The sequence below is a fragment of the Myodes glareolus genome, chromosome 3 (assembly GCF_982192425.1).
Source record: "Myodes glareolus chromosome 3, mMyoGla1.1, whole genome shotgun sequence".
In the NCBI taxonomy this organism is placed as follows: Eukaryota; Metazoa; Chordata; class Mammalia; order Rodentia; family Cricetidae; genus Myodes; species Myodes glareolus.
In genome coordinates, this window is record NC_142028.1 from 18642304 (window position 1) to 18663922 (window position 21619).

Sequence of the window (21619 nt, forward strand, 5' to 3'; positions counted from 1 at the left end):
GAATCTTTCCCCCAATGAGGGCAAATCTGCGAACGTCTTGGCTTTTATTTTAGAATTATGGCAATAATCTGTGCTACTTTTCAACTATTTGATATTTAATAGAATTCCGTTAAGTATTTAATTAGGCAAAAGTGGAAAAACAAACAAAGTTCTATTTAGTAATATAGATTTTTCACTAAGGGAAAGACTGCAAAACATGGGGTTTGGGCACGGAAACTGATATGAAAAGACCAGAAAGGACAGCCTTACATTGCTTTCCCCTAAGGAAGCCACGCTTGGTGCTGACCAAAGCATAAGGTCTGGGATAATATGAAAACCAACCAAACTGCAGGTCTCCTTAAAAACAAACAAACCAACCAACCCAGAGACCCAGTCTGTGCTCACATCCCAGAACTGCCTCCCTGCTGTGCCTCTTTCTGGTTTGCTTTCTGTTGTTATGATAAAACAGAGAAAACCAACCTAGGGGAGGAAAGGGCTTATTTGACTTAGACTTCCAGCTCTCAGCACATCATTGAAGGCACTGAAGCAGGAACTTGGAGCACAAACCAAACAGGAACCCTGCTTGTTGGCTCGCTCCATGGCTCACTACAGCTCCTAGGCAGCTAGCTTCCTTATTATGCAGACCAGAATCACTTGCCCAGGGAATGGTCCTGCCCAAAGTGGGCTGGGCCCTCCTATATCAATTAACAATGCAGAAAATTCCTCAAGACATTCCCACAGACCAAACAGATAAGGAAAATTGCTTGACTGAGCCTTTGCAAGTGATCCTAGGCTGCTTCAAGGTGACAGTTAATGCTAACTAGGACAGGCTCCAATCCTCCCTTGCCGGCTATGTGGTCACCTTTAAAAGCCAATGGCTATAATTATGCAATGGTGCCTGCTAAAGCAAGCGCCAAAATTAGATGCCAGGCACAGAAGGCATGCTATTGGCAGCCTCATTCATCCAGTTCTCGAGTTCTCAGAAAACTCCAACGTCCAGAGTTACTCAAGAGTTTAAGCTGGGGGACTGCGAAGAGCGAGCGACCCAGCTAAAAAAAGAAACAGAGCCTAATGCAAACTGAATGCAAGGCTGCGCGACACGCAGGGAGCCAAGAAAGCGGCTCAGTGGCTTAGTGACACACTTCTACTCCGCTCAGAAGATATGTGAAGCTTGATGGATCCAGCCTTCCCGAAAAGGGACATATGGTGAAGGAAAAACACTCGTCCTGTCAGGACTGTTACTCATGACAATGGTGGCAAAACGGGTGCCTGGAGACAGATGAACTTCACTCCATAATTGATTAGGCAAACACTTAGCAAGCACCTCCTTGGGGGCGGGCGTTCTTGGAGGCGCCAGAGGTACAGGCGATTAATAAATAAACAAATAAATCAGCGGGTAAAATAAAAACTACGTCAAATAGCGATGCTATAGAGGGTGTTGCAGTTTGAACGCGCAATGTCCCTCATTCCGCTCACAGCCCACGTAGTTGAAGAGTTGGTTTGCAGTAGGAGGCACTGTTTTGGGAGGCTATGGATCTTTAGGAGGTGGGTCTGACTGGCAGAAACAGGATGCTGACCTATGAAGGGTACATCTTCTAGTTCCAACCTACATCTCTGCCTCCTTATTAGCATCACATGAACAGTAGCCTGCCACCAACTCCCTGCTACTACAGAAGCTCCTGCTGGCAGGCTTTCCTCACCATGATGAACTGAGACTTGCCGACACTGTGACCCAAAAGAAACAAGAAACCCTTCTTCCCTTAAGCTGCCTGTGTCAGGTACCTGGTTGGGGGGGGGGAGAACATCATGGAAGGGATATTGGCAGCATTAGGGTGGGCACTAGCTTTAAGGGCCTCACGTTTGTGCATATTTCTAAGGGAAGAGAAAGAGTGGGCCCGGAGACACTGGCAACAAATATCCCACATATACAGAGAAGTGCAAAGGCCAGGATGTCTGGCAGGTAAGGAACTGCTCAGTCCAACACTGACGTCATGTTCTAATGGACTTACTGCCAACAGGCTGCCCAGAATCCTTTATGTTTTTACCCCGCTTCTTCCCTTCTCTTTCTCCCTGCTTTACAGGAATTCTCTCAAGTCCCAATCAAATCACATCAGGCATCTGCTTAAAATTGTCACTGAAAAAGTTAAATAGCCTTTGCAATGGCGTATGCACCCCCTACCCCACTGCCTTTCCAACTCAACGCTCTGCCCATCAGTCACTTGAGGCACACTCCCTTCCTATCCAGTCCTTTTGACCTGGCGACCAAGTTCTCACCTTGAGGTTTTAACTGCTCTCCCTGCCCGCAGTTCCTTAACTCAGCCAGCCTCAGTAGCTCTCAGTCTGCTTTGGACAGTCTATCCTCACGGAGATTTGACATCCTGACGTAAACAGCACAGATAGATGAACATGGAGCCACACAAACTCATGGGGAGGCAAGGCCTGGTCCCACATGATACCCAGCACTCTCTCTTCACTGCCCCCTGCTCTGTCTTGGGCTTGGGAAGGGGTTTGGTGGGGGTGGGGTGGGAAGATGGCAATAAAGTAGGAATTTAAAACTTATAAGGCCACCTCATATACACAAGATCTTATGTGTGTGCACGCTTCCCTGCTAATCATAGGCAGCAAATGTCCATTCTGCTATTAGAAAGGAAAAACCACTCCATTCTGACCTGACTTTGCATGTTTTCCCCACTTCTGTAAGGAAACCACTTCCCACAAATCACCCCTTATCCTTCCTAAATGTTCAGTTCTCTGGTCTTACCAGAAATTCTGCACTGGCAGAACTTAGACAAAGCAAACAAATAAACAAACAGACCCTTCTTCCACTCCCTGCTGCCCTCCAGCTTCTAGCTTATAGTCTGTCCACCAGAGAACCTTCCACAATCACAGTCTTCCACGTGTCAAGCCATGGCAATCACTCCTGCCACAGAAATTGTCCCCTGCAGGCTGGGGATATGGTTAACTGGTAGAGTGCTTATCTGCATGCATGCTAATCCCCAACACCATATAGACCAGGCCCGGCAATAAATACCTTCGGTTCCAACATTTATGTGGAGGAGGAAGGAGGGACAGAAAATCAAGGTTATCCTCAACTGTATCAGAGCCAGCCCGGCCAATATGACATCCTGGGGAGAAGGGTGAAGGGGAGTGGGGACTAACCAAAAGTAAGCATCACCTGGGGTTTGTTGTGACTTCCTTACTCATGAAAGCTAAAGATACCTTCTGAGGTTCTTGTCTCACTGCTAGTTTGGGCAGGATGATTCACTGTGTCTTCAGATCGCCCTTCCGCCATCTTTCCAAGGACAAGCCTGTATCCTCCCACAGTGACACCTTATCCTCGCCCCACAGGGAGCTGTCCTTCTTGCTCTCCATTCTGCACTTCCTCACCTGAGCGCTGGTCGCCCTTCTGTTAGAGTCTGGGTATGAAGCATCCCACAGGGGCGCATCTGTCAAAGGTCTCCATCCACCCACCGAAAGGTGCTTGGATGTGGGTGGTGACGAGGAGGGGGGAGTTGGCTAGGTCCATCTTTGGAAGGTCTCTCTGTTTCTATGCTCTCATGAGATGAAGACCTCTGCTCTACTATCATGCTCTCTGCCATGATGCTCATCACCTTATGCCCAAGGCAGCAGGACCAACAACACCAGATTGAAGCCATGAGCCTGAATAATTTTTTTCACCTTTGAATCATTCCTCACAAGCATTTATCCAGGGACAGTCTCACTCACACATCTGATATCCCTTGAACAGTCAGTCCATTTCATTCACCTAGTAGGGACAGTCTTATCTGGCAACGGTTTGGCTCTCAGCTGAATTACTGTATTCACTGCTGCCACTACTGAAAGACTTCTAAATGCACTTCTTGTGGCCACTTAAATGTCTTCCATGGTGTTGTGTAACTTTCCTGAGGAGATCTAAACTCTTTAAGGTGGAATGCCCTAGGCCCTTCAAAACCCTGCCCCTACCACTTCCGCAGCCAGCAGGAGAGCACACTTACTGCTCTACACACGTGTATCACTTGTGTTTTCCTTACACATGTGATAACTTAGTTGCCCTTATTACACTGGAGTACTTGCGGTTATCTTATTTAAACACATAACATATTTTTGGATACTGTGACTGTAAGTTATTTCTTGAGAATTTATACACATCCAGGCATGCATGAGACCCTAGGTTCAAACACTAGCAAGAAGAGAGGCAAAGAGGGTGGGATGGGGAGGGAGGAGGAGGCAGGGAAGGAGGAGAGGGAGAAAGTGTAACAGGGATCGAAGGAGAGAGGGGATAGGTAGAGAGAACAGAGAAGAAATGCTAGCCCATAAGCCAGGAATGGTGGCATACACCAGGAATCCCTGAATTTAGGAAGTGACATCAGAAGGATCAGGGATTCAAGATCGTCCTTGGCTACACAGTGAGTCTGAGGCTAGCCTGTACTACATGAGACCCTGTCTCAAAAAGTAAATCTGTCTGACTCTGAACCTGTTCCCTTGCCACCTATGTAATCGAGTGGTGCCACATTCCCCAGAGGCCCCGAGTCCCTGTCTTTCTATGGCGCCAGGGAACATTCTACCACACAGAGTCCATTTTAAAATGAAAAACAAAACGTAAAAACCATTCATCACAAGTGGTAGAAAACCACAAATACATACATGCACTGCCTATCATGAGCAAAAGAAGCAGCCATATCCTACCCAGCAGACAACAGACATGTTCCAGTTGAACGGTTAGGCTGAAAACTCTTCTTAGACAAAATGATTTCTTTTTCTCTGTTGAAAGCACTGGGAGTAGACGGGTTGATTAACCATCTGTTTACTCTGACCCGAGAACAACCCTCGTGTAAGACAAACCAGAAGGCTCCAGGTTCACTGTGAACAGATTGGCGAAGCCAACGAGGGCACTTGGTACAGATTCTGAGGACAGCCAAGCAGCACATCCAGATTTCAGCAAATAATTTGACAGTCTGTCTTGACAGTTTCTTATAGGTTACACTGAAATGCAGAACCACTGCGCCACGGCGAAAACGTGTCATTAACAGTGTACGCAGCATGTGAGAGCTATACAGCATAAAACATAAAAACGGCAAGCATGTGAAGGCCAGCCGACGCCCATCCGGAGGGCAGCGTCTACTGGTGTGCCTCGGGCTATTACACGGATCCTGTCTTACTCCCTTCCCTTCCATGAGATTAACACAGAAGAACACCCGTCCAACCTGGATCTTAAGAAGAAAGGAAGGTTTTAAAAGGTGCTGTGCACACCTGTGGACCTAGCATGTGGGAAGTTCTGGGTTGTGTGGTGAGATCTGTCTCCAAATAAAAACAGGAAGTGAAATGGCAGCCGTAAGGTTAGAATCGCCTTGGTCAACTGTCATAGAACTTCACAGGCTGAATGTTCACAAGGCAAGGGGCAGAGAAGGGGGAGGGGACAGTGGTCAAAGAATGAGGAGAGAGCCCTCCTGTTGCCAAAGCAAAGGTCGATCAGGAACATAATACAGATACGGAAATCTAAAGTGTTAACCTAAACTTATGTTACATCAATAAAATGATTATCTATATTCTATATCTACATATCAACAAGTACTTTACATTTGTTAGGAGAACTACTGAGACAGACTACAAGGCAGAACTGACATCCACACTGCTTTCTGATCCCAAGGTCCCATCTGCCTCTAGAATATATGCAGAAAAACCATGTCCTATTTGGTTCCATGTGGTAAAACAGAAACCAAAGAACAAAGAGACACCGAGATCAGGTGAACAGCGAGTGATTCCTGGCACAGGCCTGTATCGGTTACCTTCCTGTGACTGTGATAACACACCAGTGCTTGGGCAACAAATTAAAATGTATTCTCTTTAAGTTCTCTACTATTAGACAAATAGCAGAAGTGACTAAGGTTACTTGGGTTTCTGCTGTTATTGTTGTATGTGTGTGTTTAACAAAATGTATATAAACAATTCCAAAGAGTTGGACACTACACTTGAAGAGAGCATACTCATCGTTTTCTTAAAGTAAGTTTTCCCACTGTTCTACGATTCAGGCAGGCTAGGAGGCTAATGGAATTGAGAAACTCGCTGAGACCACCATGATTTGCCAGCACCTGCTACAAGCAACCGACAGGCCCTTGTGCATGCTGGTCAACTCATCCATATACCCACGATGTTCATCCTTCATCTAAGAAGCTGGACACTAAGGGGCAAAGACGGTCTCAACTTCAAAAAATATAAAAATAAAAAATAAAAAAGGAAGGGAAGGAAAAAAAGAAAGAAGAAAAAAGCAGGACCAGGAACGAGATGGCTCAGCAGGTGCAAGTACTTGCCTAGGCATGAGCTTGACAGCCTTAGCTCATTTCTGCAACTCATGTAAAAGACCAGCTACAGAGGCAGACGTCTGTAATCCCAGCATGAGTGGTATAGTGAGATGGCCACCTAGCCTGGAATACACTGCTCAGTGGCAAAAACAAGGTAGGATGCAGGAACTCATTCCCAGAAATTTCAAGCATGTTGTGTGTGTCTGCATACAGGCATGCACGCATGCTCGAGCACGCACACACACACATATTCTCTCTGTAATAATATCTTTTAAAAAGCAGTGCATCTGTTAAAGTAGGAGATAACCACTATAGATCCAAGAAGGAACTTTGTAATAAATTGCCATCTATTGGCCGATTCATTAACTCAGCAAATACTTATCAAAATGGCTGCCAGGATGAGAGAAAATAAATTATTCCTAAGTAGCTCACTTTCTTTGCTGTTGGTGGGGCTAGGGAATCAAATCTGTATGTACCCTTGAACATGCTAGGAAGATGGCATTCTTCCTAGCTACTGCCCCAGCGTAACACATTTCTTTTTTCTTTCTTTCTTTTTTTTTTTTCTTTTGCTTTTTTCCATCCATGTAAAATCAGGGAAGGCCAAAGGCAGAACACTGGCAATGTTGTACACAGGAAAATAAATATTACGGGCAAACCTTTACAAAAGCCATGTAATTTATGTGATATTGCATAGAACTGATACACTGTAAACATTCATTGAGTTCTCTGGCACACTTCGTGGGTGAGGAAGATGATGATTGGTCATGGTTCAGTGACTCTGTTCACGCCTTTCACCTTTGAGAAAAACAGTTCTCACAATGCCCTGAATCACCACAGTGGGAGGAGCTGTCCACACCAATCACTGTTTCTGAATGAAAACAGCGACTACCTGGAAACCCCTAGAAAAGAATGTTCTAGAGGCCCATGTTGGCTAGCGTGCCTTACTGAGTATCAAAGGTTACATCATCCGGTGATTATTTAACAACTCAGGGAATTTTTCTACATGATGCTATGTTTTCCTTCTGGCAGAAAAAAAAAGGAAAAGTATCAGGCAGCCAACGGCTTACATCACTTGAACTATGTCATTTCCATCCTGGAAATGTTTTTGTCCCAATTCCCCAGGTAGAAAAGTTCAGCGGCCTATGTATGGAAGCTATCTTTAGCATCTGACTTCTTTTTTGAGCAATTCATGCCACGATCATCTGGTCCAGCATTCAGCTACAGTCACAGATCACACAGGAGGACCTCACCAGCGAAGTCCAAGGAATCCCAACGTTTTAGGGCAGGACCTGGGCACGTTCAGCACTTAGCTAAGCTCCAGGGGAGCACACCCCTGTGCTTACTGTTCTGTATTTGCTGCAGGGATCCACTAAGAACCATCAAAAGCACAAGCAGGAAAACATCATCACTTCTAAACAACGAAGGCCTCCTGTTAAAGGAGGTCTATTCAGGAAGGCACACACCCCTGCATTTACACGAGAGGGAAGTGACGCGCAATGGTCATGCTTGGTGGGAGCCCCGCTCTATGGCAGCATAGAGCCAGGTAGTTAATGTGGCTCTGGAGGATCCAGGGGCTGGATGCAGGAAGGACAAGAGCCGCTTTCTCATCTCGCCATGTGAGTCTGGTTGGCTGTGTGGGAGATAAACAGAAAGCAGTTCAAGTGTGACAGTCTGAGACAGTTAAGCTACAATCGGGAACGAGACGAGGGAGGGCAGGTTGGCTGAACACTCAGTCATGGAAGAGAGTGACGTTTAAAACTCTGAGACATTTTATACTGGAATCACTCACACGGTGGGCTTTACTCTTGAAGAAAAAGAAACACAGTTTTCAATAGTGCACAATATGCCAACTGTGCACAACTGAATCAATTCACAGTGTTCGAAATAAAAGTGACTTTTTGGGTTTTGTTTTGTTTTGAGACAGGGTCTCTCATACAGTTTAGGCTTCAAACTCATTATGTAGCTCAAGATTATCTTGAAGTCTTGATCCTCTTGCTTCTAGCTTTCAAGTACTGGCTTGCGTGGCTTGCTGAAGTGAACTATGTATAAGAAGCAAGTTCTCTGGCCCAATAGAAGAAGAATCTATCTTCACCAGGCATCAAGTCAAATAACACAGACAGACTGGATGATCAGGCGTCCCCAAGGAAAAGGGGGCAGGATATAAATATAGGTCCCCCCCCCCCCAGTGTTTGAGTCAGATTCTAGGTCAACTACACCTAGTATGAAGCACCTAGTCTCAAGCTGGGACCCAGGAAACCTCAGATGGTTAAGATAAACCCTACCTTCGGGAAACCCATGATGGGACTAACTGGAACTCAGTTTCTGGGGAAAACACTGCTTCTGGGGAAGCCATAGCAGATAAGGCCATATGTGAACACAGGAAAGAGCCAGGTAGTGGGGGGGGGGCACCAGGCTGTTCAGAGTGAAATTACCTCTAACTGGCAACTGCCATGCACTTAATGCTAAGCTGCAAAATTCATAAGTACTCACTTATGTAACCATAAGACAGGCATGCAGGTTTCGGTCAAGACCCTAAAGTATGAGGCAGCAGAGACAGCTCAGCATTTAAGTGTTGAGTACTGCTCCTCCAGAGGACTCAAGTTAATTCCTAACACCCCTATTAGACAGCTTACAAATACCTTTAATTCCAGCTACACACACACACACACACACAGAGAGAGAGAGATACACACGCGTGGCATATACACATACATATACACATGACAAAAATAACTCAATCTTTGGGGGAAAGACTGAAGAACAGCATTTTCCTTGTCATTTTAAATTGCTGCTACTGTTTTTAAACAGGCTCTCCTGTATACCAGGCTGGCCTCTAACTTTCTATGCAGCCACGGATAACCTTGAACTTCTGATCCTCCTGCCTTAGGGTTTCTGTCAGCATGCCTGATTTATGCATTTCTAGGAACTGAACCTTGCACCCACTTGTAACTACTTCAGAAGCATGCTGGTGGGCAGAGCGCTGGGCTGCACTTGCGGTGGGGTGCTGTGGTGATCATCCTGGCCGTGGCCCGGTCCCAGCTCATGCTGCTTAATGGTACAGACAGATGGAGACAAGAAAAGAAGCTAAGAGCATGGGAAGTTCACTGAGGGTGAGCCTTCCATGAAGCAGGGCTGATGGCAGCAATCAGCACGCTAAGCCAGGCCTATGGGAAGAGGGAGGGTTCTGCTAACGTCATCCTGCTTGTGAAGGAGTGGGGAAAGGGGGGATGCTGCAACCTCCAGGAAGATGAGGAAGAATGCAAAGGGCTCCTGAGGTGAGGGCAAAATACAAGGTTGTGGACAGAGGACAGAGGGAGTAGGACTTCTCAGAATGGAGCACACATATCCCGAGCATCGAGAGGTAGTCAGGGTGAGAAGGGAATCACAGAAATCTCAGTCCCAGATTTCCATTCTGACAGACTCGATCACAGAAAACACTGCTAGGTACAGGTGTGGAGCATTCCTCAGGGCCCTGTACACAAAAAATAATCCCTGATACTAAGAAGACTACAGTCAGAGATAACAGCTGTATCTATCCTTCCTTCATTTTTCATGGAATATATATTTATATACGGTCTGGGGGGTGAGATGGTTCAGTGGTTAAAAGTGCTCGGCACCAGTCCGAACAGCCTGAGTTTGAGCCCCCAGAACCCATTCCTGCAAAATTCTCCTTTGACCATCACATCACATTCTGGCATGCATACACAAGCAACTTTGCACGCATGCATGCACATACACACACACACCAACACACGTGCCACAAAATATGTTTTGAATAGTTATATTAAAAAAGGGAAAAAAAAACTGCCAGGCAGGAGTGGCACACTCCTTTAATCCCAGCGCTAGGGAGGCAGAGGCAGGGAGAACTCTGAGTTTGAAGCTAGCCTGGTCTAGAGTGAGTTTCAGGATGTCTTGAAAGACCAAAAACCAAAAACAAAAGAAAGTACTGCTCACTGAGTTATATCTTTGTTTTGTGTTTACAGTCTTGTGTAGCCAAGGCCGGCCTCCAACTTGTTACATAGCTAGGTGGCCTGAACTTCTGATCCTCCTGCCTAGCTCTACAGTGCTGAGGTGATACGCATGGCACACTACGTCTGATTAATGTGGACCTAGAGATGGGACCCAGGGCTTTGTGGAGCACTTGGCAGGCATGCTATCAACAAATTACATTCCCCGGCCCATTAGTGGGTTAAAAATTTAAGCTCAGGGGGTGCTGGCATTCTCATTTCCAGCCTAGGAACTTCTGGAAGTCTAAAGTGACCAGCCCATGCCAGGTAAAAACACAAATGCCTGTCTCCCTACAGCTCCAATTCTTTTGGCAATCAATGTTAAAAAAAAACCAAAAAAACAAAAAACAAAAAACCAAACTCTGCCAGCTCAAGATTGTATTACTCTGACAGTCTGCTTTTCTCATGTCTACTGTTCTTTATTTTCGGTGAGTCATTTAGTTTAATTAAGGCCCAACCTAGTGTAGAAATCTGGTACTCATATTGGGCATTAGTCCTGCTGTCAGGCTGGCGATGGCTTTGTCCTGGCATGCTTATGGGGACTCGCTTTAATATAAAAAGTCAATTTCCATCACCATGCAACCTCCATGCCTGAAGCGCCTGTGTTCTTTGACTGGGATCCTCAGGTGAGCTCTGAAAACGTCATCAGCTATGACACAGTTGGCAAACTCAGCGCTGTTAATAACCAGCTCTTGAAACAGCGGCAAACACGGTCAGCACTCAGGGCCTGACGCTGTAGCAGACACGGCAGAAAGGAGACTAAACAGCTCCCCCAATCAGCCTTTAGAAAGGTAAGTCCAAGACAGGAAAGCTAGCCTGGACAGACTTGAAGGAGTGCAGAAAGCAAAACAGGGAGGCACAAGTGGAGCAATCAACACAGTACTGCCACGAATGCATCGGCAAAAGTACGATGTTCAGGGCAGAGCTTGCTTCTCCGCCGACTGTTCAGAAATCGCTGCTCGGATGTTAGTGTTGGTGCCGTTTATCGGGTTCCCCTGGTTTTTCAGCAGCTCACACAAAGGGTGATGAGCCATAAATGTGGACTCGGGAGGGACTCGAGCAAGGAAAGCCAGTAGGGCAGTGATGGCATTTGTGCATCTGATGGGGTACACAGGCTCTCCCCTAAATTGAAAACCATGAATGAACACAGAAAGTATCTGTTCTTACTCCGTGGAATCAAGTGTGTAGCAGCCACGTGGCACACGAGGCATTCAACCAGTACTGCTGAAGATGTAATAAATAAAAAATGTATATAAAGGCATTTTTGTGACGAGGAGGGACAGCTACACCTGCTTATGTTTCGCAGATTAACCGCAGCATTCTGCAAGACACCTATCACACTGTGAGCCTGAAAAACATTTGCTGGGAATGGTCAAGATTTCCTCTACAGTCAACTTCCAGGCCCACAGCCTGCGTGAAGGAGGCTGCATCCTGGTGCCTTACCTCTTGGCATCTGGTGTCAGATCTGCGGTCACCATCCAGGTGCCTTCCTCGGGTCACCCTCTTAAGAACATCCCTCTAGAGCCCAAGTCCTTCTAAAATTAATTATTACTACTTTTAGTTATGGGTATGTATAAGAGAGCATCACTTAAGTGCGGGTGCCCAGGAAGGCCAAAGGTTTTGGATTTCCTGGAGCTACAATTACAGGTACTTGTGAGCCACTTGAAGTGGGTGCTGGGGACCACTTCATCCCTCTGCAAGAACTCAAGTGCTCGTAACTGCTGAGTCATCTCTTCAGTTCTCAGATCCCAACTCTTTCTCTTCTCTTAGCCATTACGAGCAAAAGGCCCAAATCATAACAAACTGCTCTCGAAGACAAGGCTTCCTCCGAGGCCACGACCCAACTGTAAGCAGGGAATTGCAGACCCAGCACACAGGGACAGCATCTAACTATGTCCAAATCTGAGATATTAGAGGAAGAGAGGTTTGAGTCTACTATCTTGGATCCCTGGGTCGTGACTGCACAGCTGAGAATACCTGGAGGGGCTCTCAAGCGACACCACCCTTGTTCTGGTAACTGTTAACAAGTTACTGCTTGTCAATTTTCCCTGGGTTCTCCAAGTTCTGGAGTAGCAGTCAACAGGTATCCCACATGCCACGGTTGGAATCACGTCTATATCCACTTCGACTTTTCAAATCAGTTTTGGTAACTGCACAGAATCTCCACACTTCCCTGATATGTTAAATCATGTCCCCATTACTCACAACACAACGTGAGTGCCGTGTTTGCAGCGGTTAGACCGTATTTCTTAGGAAATGGCGGCAAGGAACATCATCCGGACATGCTTGCTACAGGTGAGACTTCTTTCTGAACATTTTCAATCTGTAGTTGGCTAAGCCCAGGAGTGTGGCTGGAACTCGTGAGTCTAAAGGGCCCACGGGGGCCAGTGAGATGGTTTAGTGGGTAAAGGCATCTGTTGCCAAGCCTGAGGATGTAAATTCCATCCCCAGAATCCTTATGGTGGAAGGAAAGACTGACTCCCATGGGTTGTCCTCAGGCCTATAGATGAGCAACACACACAATAAATTAGTGCAAATAAATAAATGCAGTACAATACAATAAAGGGGCCCCTGCATTTGCCAGATTAATTATGCTTGAAAAGAGCTCACTGAAGAGGTCCACCAGTACGATATTTCAGACATCTTGTGAGTTTCCCAGGCTTTGATAAGCTTAATAGACAACTAAATACCACTTATTCACATTAATTTCTCATTCAGGGACAAAAGGGCAAGCACCCACAAAGGTTATGATCATGTAAGATACATGTCATCTATCAGAATCTTGTCGGAAGCAGGACAAGCAAGTGGAAGAAAACAGTCTATAGTTTCTTTCCCCAGTACAGCAGCCTTGGACGTTCTGAGTTCTACCTGTGGAAGCCCTCAGTGCCTCCAGGGGAAGGCTTCCTGAGTGGTTGAAAATCAGGGTCTACATGTGGTCGTTCAGGACACTGGGTCACTTTCTGGTCAAAATGAAATTCAGGCAGTTGGCTGAGTGTTGAAGACATCTCCACCCTGGGCCTCAAACTGTCCGCCACTCTCCAGATTTGCCCTCTTTCTTTCATTGAAAGAAAAAGGCAACTAACCAAAAGGACACTTCTCCTTTTCCCTCCTTTTCTAAGATCTGTCAACTTCCTCTTCCACTGGCCTGGTGGTTAGGTCCTGAGCCTAAAAGTCTCTCTCCATAGCAGCCGCCTGGGCTCCAGGTTCTTTAGCATGTGAGACAGTAGTCAGTCCTTGCCCTCTGCAAACCACCTCTCGTGTGTGTGTGTGTGTGTGTGTGTGTGTGTGTGTGAGAGAGAGAGAGAGAGAGAGAGAGAGAGAGAGAGAGAGACAGGACCTGCGGGGGGGTGGGGGTGGGAGGTGGAGGACACTTGTCCAGGAGATGATGTCCTCTAGAGGAAGGGCAGGCAGCCTTCCAGGCGATGAAGGATAGATGTTTGTTCAGAGATACAAGACAGATGGCCATCCAAGAGCAGGCAGCTGGGCACTTCCCACCTTCCAGAGCCAGCACTGTGTCCCCCACGGCTGCACACAGACTCACTGCCTTTGTTCCCGAGACCCCTGCTTGTTCCTGAAAAATCCTTCCACCCAGAACCTAAGGAAAGTGCTTCGCACCCACGCTTAGCTGTGCGAAACAAAGGGCAGAATCTCCTTTCCACAGGCTCCGATCCACCAAAATGATCTTTTCCTTACACACAGAATAAACAACTTCAACCAGCTCATGACAGTAAGATAATGTATATTTACATTTGATCTGGGTCATGCTGGTGTCCTGGGACTAGAACTGTTTAGTAGGGAAATGGTCTTAAAAATCTCTCTCTCCATCTTGGCCATTTAGAACTGACCACAAGAACTTCCCATTTTCGACTCAAGCCTCAAACAGTTGAAATTTGGAAACACTTCACTGAAAAGGGGGAGGGAGGAAAGGGAAGAGAGAGAGAGAGTGGGTATTCAGATTTTTAACGTGGGGCTTATGACAGATTTTATTGCACTAAGGATTCTTTTATACCAACCAAGTAAACTTAAAGTAATGACAAAGGAAATGATGAATACAGTCAAAATTTTTCGAGGTGAAATCCTGAACCTGGATCATCCAGAGACAACTTTTAGAGTCAGAATGATTTTTCAAACAAAACGCTTGGACTTTTGGTTTTTAAAGACAGACCTGAGACTCACACGAGAAACTTTCTTAGCTGTTCCTGTCACTGTGCAACATGGTAGCTAAAGGCTACATGGCTGGAAGGAGCTGACAGTTTGCTGGAGACAATCCGGAAGCCCAGCTACCTTTTACAGGAAATAAGCAATTAGCTACTTTCCCTGAGTCACTGTGGTTTTAACTTCCCACACCCTTAGAATAAATTGTCTTAAGGAAGAAATTATCATTACGAAAAGAGAAAAAACATACCCCTCCCCAAAAATGATCTTTTTGCATGGACACAACAGAAACTATCACCTCAACCAGTCCCAGCCCAGGCCTTATGGCCAAAGTGTGCTCACCACTCTGACACCTTTGGCTGTTGAGTCATAAGATTCCCTAGGGAAGAGGTTCTTTAAATTACCAAATTACATAATTGTTCTACCGAAGTCCCAACTGTTCTTTTGTGGTTTAAGATAAACTAGCATTTGGCAAGTCTTCCTACAAATGAATTACCTTTTGTAACCAAGGCTCCAGGAAAATTAACTCCTCAGTTCATTTCCAGCCTCCAAGTTTGGGTTATGTCATTCAAGAGATGGTTTATAAGAGGCAATGTCCACGTTCTATATTCCAGATGCCGTCATTGCCACACACACAATCTCATCACTAGCACCACCACCACCACCATCATCATCACCTCTTTGATGGTAGAGAGGCATTGGACTATGACAGTTGCCTTTTTACTACTAGTGCATCCCACCAAAGGCTTTCAATATAATTGATCAATTAACTATTGGAGGCGATTTCAGGATCTGAACAACAAGAACCTGTCAGGTAGTTTCCTCCCCCGCTCCAGTATCAGAGCTTCCTGACTCCACGTTGCCTTCTCATTCTCCTGCAAAGCTGTTTAAACTTTGCATGAGATGAGCGAAAATTCCAGAGAGCACTATATGCTCTCTGAAGACCTTTGGTTTACTAAGAGGGACAGAATGGTCCAACTAGACATGTGGCGGTCATATGGAATAACACTTCATGGCCAAAGTTCTACAAAGCAAGGGCGTGTTCGTCGACCTCTCCATTTGCAATGAGAATCCCCCTTCTCATGGGAACCTGAAGCTCTGGGCTTAAAGCTGTCACTGGAGCCATGTTGATCTGTTACCATGGAGATCACTCTGGTAACATACAAACCTTCCACCAGTCCAGACACACAAGTGCCTCATTCCTACTCCCAGAAGGATTTCTCGGCCCCTACTCTCACCAGTTTAAAGTTCATTTCTGCTGGGACTTTGCTTCAAAATGTGCGGCGTTTGGCTTTTAAATGTCATTACAAGTCTTGAGAGGAGGGAGGGGCTGGCAGGTGTCTCGAGATTTTAAAGCAATGAAGTTCACATATGACAATTATTCCCTCAGTACAGACGAGGTTATGGAATTACTGGACACAGAGCCCAACGTCAAACATGGAGGGGGGTGTCATGGCAGTACAGCTTACTACTTACTAATCACCTACAATGCAAGGCTTGAGCAGCTTCCAGTCCATGACATCACTTAGGTTAATCTCTACAAAGTCCCTAAGCTGAAAGAAATGGAATTCCTATGTGTGGCAATGGCAGTGCTGTCTAGCCGGCCTGTAAAGAAAGACACAAATAAAGGTATGAATGCTGCTTGTGACTAGAGCTTGCCAGGGCCACCCTGGGCTGCAGGCAATCTCACCGGCTCACCCACAAAGGTGTAGCCCAACCCTCACTTACTCTTGATTTGTGAAACTGAATGGGTGTCCTTGTGGGAAACAGAGGCTAGGGAATCACAGGTTTGGAGCCAGGGTGGAGTAGATGGAGAGTTCAAGGTCGGGATAAGCAAGGTAGCAAGACTCCACCTCAAAATAAACAAATCCAGAGCGTCCAATGAGGCCACATTTTATACAGGACCTGGATGCATTGATGGAAGGTATATGCTAATTTCCCTTGTGCCTTGAGGTTACTAAAGACAAGTAGAGGAGGAGGAGGAGGAAGGCTATAGTCTGGAAGACATCTCTCACTGGGTCGGTGCCAACTAGAAAGGGCCCTCTGTTGTGCATTCTGAGTCACAGAGGGAAGGTTGGAGTTGACAGGGTCAGATTCTGAATGCCTGGGCACAGGGTGGGCCTGTACCACATAAAGCCATACTATTCTCTAGCTTCCTTTAAAAAGATGGGTACAGGCAAAGCCAGCATCCAGGGCTGAAGTTGAACAAAGACGGGGAAACTTCTTGTGTTGAGCTCCCAACATGAAACCGAGGACTCTTCCTGCACGTGGGCCACCTGGGGTCTGAAGGAATAGTTGGACAAAAGGGAAGGCAAGGGAGACTCCAGTTTCCATGGCTGGGAGGTCCACCTGGGGACCACAAGGTCGAGGTGAGAGGCTGCTTGCTCACAGGTGACTGCTCACTAGCACCAGTGTCTGAAGGACAGGGGCCACTAGACATAACTCAGACTTACTGACGAGCCATTTCCCTCCCTCCCTCTTTATTGCAAGGAAAGGTCACTGGATTCCATTCATCTGCCAGTCACCTAGTTCCCTTTGGCAACTCTTCTGAGGTTCCTGGTACACAATCCTCCTACCATCTCCTCCCCTGCCTCAGAGCACAAGCTAAGGAAAGGTTCCATGCAATCCAAGAATTGGGATCCAGGAAAGCAATCCCTCCCCATTTCTCTACACTTCACAAGACCTGCTGCCTCGCTTCTCACCCCCAAACAAAATAAGCAATCAATCAATCTCTTCTAATCCTCCTACTTCCTCACCAGGAGAGCAAAGCAGTATATTAGTGCGTAGATTGGGTTATAGAATTCCAACGGCATCAGCCCCACCCTGTAGCATGAGGGGGCCGATTTGTTGGGGTTTCTGTCCCGCCCAGTACCCCACAGCCAGCAAATCCCAAAGAGAAATCACACACAGGACTCTATAAGGTTATAAACTGATTGGCCCATTAGGTCAGGCTACTTATTAGCTCTTATAACTTATGTTACCCCATTATCCTTATCTACGTTAGCCACATGGCTCAGTACCTTTCTCAGCTGGGCAAGTTACATGCTGCCTCTTCGGTGGTCTGCGCAGGAGTGACTGAGGAAGTTTCCTCCTCCCTAGCCTTCTCCTATTCTCACTGCCCTGCCTCCACTTCCTGTCTGGTTGACCCACCTATACTTCCTGCCTGACCAATCAGCGTTGAATACAGACAATTCTCCCATACCACTACCCCAGTCTTAAGACCCAATGGGGAATATACAATAACGATGGAGAGGAATTTTTTTTATAAAACCCCATTGGCTGCTAAAAGGCCTATGAAAAATCAAAGTGAGAAATTAAATGTCTGAGCAGGAGAAATGGCAGTGTTTCTCCCCTTCCACTGAACTCATAACGACACCTACATAGTACCTCACTACACAGACCAAACATGAACACTGATGTGAATCTTTAATAGTTAAGATGCCACTGAAAAGTGTTGTCCCCCTCAGACTTTCTCCTGGATGTCACCCAGTGCCTAAGAAAGAAAAATTGTTCTTGACTGAAAAATAGTTTGGAAAATATACAACTCCCAAGGGAGAATTAGCAATGAAAACAAAGAAGAGAAGTTAATTCAGGGTGTGTAAGGGGCAAGTTATAAAATCTTAAAAAGATAACAACATAGACAAAAAGCTTATTTACACAGAGAATAAAATCAAACAGAGGATGGAGAACAAATGGCCAGAGCCAGGGGTAGTGGCTCCTGGGAGGCTGAGGCAGGAGAATCATGCTAGGTTTGAAGTCAATATACATAAGATCTTATTTCAAAAACAACAAAATGTACAGTGATAATACTGAAGCATTGCTATTTAATTAATAAGTCTGATGTTTCATAGAAAAATGAAAATGTGTATTTACTTAATTAATAAGGCTGCTGTTTCATGGGAAAATAAAGACACATATTTTCTGGAATCGCCACTCTCCTGCACACAGGAGGAGCTCAGTACACATTATGTTTGCTTGTTTTCTTAGGTGGAACTCCTCGAGTCTGAGCATTGAGCGTGCTGGCTCAACAACAACAGGAACAACACAGATGGGATGCCCTCAAGGGGAAAAGTCTTCAGAGAAGACAGACATTTTCAATTTCTGCCTCTACCATCACCAGTTTCTGGCTCCACATGGGGCCACAGTTCCAAGTTCTGTGTGGCACCATAAGCTCAGTACTAAAGACTTGTGTGTGCGTGCATGCGTGTGTGTGTGTGTGTGTGTACATTTAAGCCCATGCACTCATGTGAGTTCACACGTACGCATGTGGAGGTCAAAAGTCAACCTCGAGTATCACTCCTCAGGGGCCATCCATCCACCTTATTTTTTTTCACATGCAGCTCTCATTGGCCTAGGGTTTGATGATTAGGTAAAGAGAGATGGTCATTGAGTCCCAAGAACTGCCTATCTCTACCTCCCCAGGGCTCGGATTATAGGCATGCTACCTCCCTAGGACTGGGATTACAGGCCTGCACCACCAACCACGGCTTTTTCAGGTATGATCTGGGGCAAAACATCAAGTCCTGATGCTTGGATGGCAAGCACATGACTGACTCAACTACCCATGTTTCTGTCTGTGAAGTGATGACAGGATCCTCCCGAAAAAACGAACAACCATTTAGAAATGTCCCAGTGTCCTGCGAGAAAAACCAGGGTCCTAAGATAAGTTCTCTTGCGGAAACTACCAAGTTCCGCCATGGTCCCATGATTTCCACGTCAACACCACCAGAAAGCCCCAGTGACAAACCACTACAGCTGATCTATCTGGGAAGCGCCATATTTTTCCTGCTTTCCTCACACATACTAACAAAACCTGTCCTGCTTTTTGAGGAAAGTTTCTCCATCTGAGATGCTAATGTGATATAGGGCACATGTCTTCCTGACTCCTTAGAACAGAAATTATAAACAACTGTGAAGGCAGGGCCTGTGGTTAGAGAGATGGCTGGTGGTTAAGAGCCCTCACTAATCTTACAGAGGACCAGAGAGTTCAACAGCCACATCACACAGCTCACACCCATATTAGGCAGTTGCCTTTAACTCCAGCTCTAGGAAGACTGGACATGCTATTCAGCCTCTGTACACACACGTGAGCATCACACACACACACACACACACACACACACACACAGTCTTTGTTACAAAGCTGGAGCCTTCAAAATTGATTATATTATGTGAGAGTTACAAAGAGGTGGCTTAGGTTCAGAGTCTGATTTCCTCTGGCATTGTAGATGAGCAACTGAGGCTCACATGGATAAACAACACTGAGAGACAGCCCGGACTGGACTCCAGCCTTCTCTCCCCAAGTCCACTGTTCTTTGTGCTACACCACACAGCCATCCGAAATGTCTGTCTTGGTGATTTTTTTTTCCACCAGGCCCAGCTAGGCTGTATAGAAAAAAAAATCTAATAAATATCTGTCAAGTTGTTCTGTACATATAATTCTACAATCTCAATCTAATATTGTGTCTCAACTCCAAGCGATCTCCCTGGTGGATTAATAAAAACCTGTGAAGGAGTTAGAGATGTTTACAGAGCACTTTTGAAATCACAGCCTGATTTCTATATGAGAATGAAGAATGCTCTGCTCATTGTAGACAAGGAAACTGAGGCCAAGAGGTTAGGTGACTTGCTTACACACTGCTGGCTGAATATTGCCAGAACTGACAATTTACTAATTGATTTGCAAAGCCTGTACCTATTTGATCTTATTGACCCAAGTCTAATTAATAATGGTTGTTCTTACACACTTCCCAAATGATGCAGTCATTGTTTTTTCTTCTCTTAATTGGTTGTATTAGGAGAAGGAGAGGAAGGAAGGAAAGAAAGGAGGAAGGGAGGGAGTAAGGGAGGAGGGAGGGAGGGAGAGGGAGGGAGAGAGAGAGAGAGAGAGAGAGAGAGAGAGAGAGAGAGAGAGAGAGAGAGAATAAACATAGGATGCCGAGTGTCATTAAGAGGAAGGGGAGGAGGGAGAAACTTTGTCCATAAGACACCTTACGGTATGGAGGTGGACATCTATCATTCTAGCACTCAGGAGGTAGCGGCAGGAGGATTACATCACATAAGAGGCCTGGTCTAGGTCGGTGCCAGGACTATACAGCCAGACCCTGTCTCAGACACATAAACAACTGCAACAAAGGGTGTCTTCATCTCAATGTACAAAACACAAAACCCAGTATGCTGAAGTGAACGGCAGAAAATGACATGCTCGGCACAAGACCATCATCTGCCCAGTGCAGAGAGAGCGCTATTTTCTTGAACAAAGCCTGCTTCAGCCAGCTCAGAGATAAGAATAGCAGTTACATGGCCTGCCTACAAGATTTTAAGGGCTAGCCAGAGGAAATGGCTGAAGCCATCTTCAGTCATTGCTTTACGTCCAAAGAAGGATAGAGGTCATTTCAAAGTCCATAACCTACAAGCAGGCTCCGGGCACGCCGAGGATGGGTGAAGCCATTAGGAAGGTGAAAGGAAGCAGGAAGGATGCCCTGGGCCTGTTAGAGAGCAGGATGGTGGTAGCTAGGGGCGGGGGTGGGAGGAAAGAAAGCGTGTGGGAGGCTGTGAAGGAAGGTGGGGGACAGATAGAATGCAGCATATAGAAACCTGTCAGGATGGGATTTATTTTTGCTCTGTGAGGGAGTATAATAGGGCTTTGCCTGCACTCTCAATAGCTGTTTTGAAGTGAACCCGGCTGGTATGTCTTTAATTTGTCATTTCATTATGAAACTGTTTCCCTTCCAAGAAGCCTTCAAGTCAGGAAGCTCTGTCTGCCCACACAGGAAATTCCTTTGCTTCAACTTCCCCAAAAAGGAAATTTCCCTCAGAAGTGAGCCCAGCATATGCCTTTGAACAGGGCTGTTTCAAGAAACTTGGCAGCCACGTCCCAAAAACACCCCTGGCTTTCTGCTGCTGCCGGGACCCAGGGATAAACAGTTGATCCCTGGGCCAGTGGGTGGGGACCCCACTAAAGCTCCCATTCTCTGGTGTGCCTGTCCTCTACCACTGCCTGTGGGACCTGAGGAGCTTAAATCCGCCAGGAGAGACTGCAGTGCCTGTCATTCACATCCATACACATGACAGAAAGACCACACACACACATGCAGACACACACAGACACACATACACACAGACAGACAGACAGACAGACAGACAGACACACACACACACACACACACACAGGCACCC

General features: G+C 46.1%; 1 protein-coding gene and 1 long non-coding RNA gene across 2 annotated transcripts in view; one reads left to right on the top strand and one right to left on the bottom strand.

Moving 5' to 3' along the window:
* Positions 1-21619, bottom strand: part of Etv6 (ETS variant transcription factor 6) — a 236615-nt gene that overhangs the window by 99924 nt on the left and 115072 nt on the right. The gene's annotated exons all lie outside the window — the stretch shown is intronic.
* Positions 1299-6944, top strand: LOC146895327 (uncharacterized). Its single transcript, XR_015001043.2, has 2 exons — positions 1299-1757; positions 4947-6944. It is a non-coding gene; the product is annotated as an uncharacterized LOC146895327 (long non-coding RNA).